A 1,195-nucleotide genomic window follows, 5' to 3' on the forward strand; every position below is an offset into this window, starting at 1 on the left:
CGAACCTGGGACCCTTCAGTCCGCAGGCCGGAACTGAGCCAAACCAGTTAGGGCTTTGCAGCTTCTTTTGTGCATTTAGGATTCCGGAGGGAAAGTAAGGAAGATGAAATGAAGGTGGGAGAAAGCCAGGCGGGTTGGGTTCAGATTAAGACGATTATGGGCTCCTTGAGGATATTTACGCCTTTGAGGAGTCCAGAAAGAGCTTACTCCAGCAAATCAGGTGTGTTAAGCTAGATGCTCAGAAACATGGGACAGGGCTTGCTTAACCCATTGTACACCAAAAGCATCCTTAGATGCGAGTGGCAGACCTTCCCCATACACCACGGGTGTCTATTAAAAAAAGTGTTTTCCCTAAGTAGAAGCCCTGACCAAGTTGAAAATCATTTTTCGTGAGAATTTTCAGCTGAAAATACTCAAGAACACCTGACTTGGGAGAAATATATTTTTATAATATTCATTGAGTTGATTTTTTAAATTAAATTAAAAATATCCTGGCACGTGGGGATGGGTTCTGTTTTGGACAGTGGTAGTAACTGCTTAAGGCAAAGATAAGCCTTTCACTAAAGAAGTTACATGCTGCCCGGCTGGTGTGGCTCAGTGGTTGAGCATCGACCTATGAACCAGGAAGTCAGTGCCATGAACCAGGAAGTCATTGCCGGGAGCCAGTTCCAGCATGTCAGCAGGGCTGAGTCATCTGGAGATGGCCGAGGGCATTTCCCCACACCTGAAAAGGATGCATAAAATGATTGCTTGCTGCCAGGCAGCTGAGGGCATTTCAATCTACATGTTATTGCCTCCTACTGGCCAAACACCTGAGCAGCCGTAGGCAATTCCTCCAATCTGACAATGGATTCTGTATATACTAAACCTGGCCTTTGATGTATATCTACTTTGCCTTAGGACAATTTGTGTTAATAATAAGCAAAGGGGTCCTGAAACAAGGGAGAACTTAGTTCCTTAAGCTAAGTCCCCTCTGGCATCCCAAATGCCTTCCAAAATTATGTTTCATCTCTGGACTCTTTAATCATTAACACACAGTGCCTTCTCCAGATTCCAGAATGCTTCTAGATGCTGGATTAAGACCACCGGCAAGTCAGGGTTCGATTCCCGGTCAGGGCACATGCCCATGTTTCAGGTCCGATCCCCAGTGTGGGGTGTGCAAGAGGCAGCCGACCAATGATAATTTCTCATCACT

Source organism: Myotis davidii, unplaced genomic scaffold, assembly GCF_000327345.1.
Source record: "Myotis davidii unplaced genomic scaffold, ASM32734v1 scaffold142, whole genome shotgun sequence".
Taxonomy (NCBI): domain Eukaryota; kingdom Metazoa; phylum Chordata; class Mammalia; order Chiroptera; family Vespertilionidae; genus Myotis; species Myotis davidii.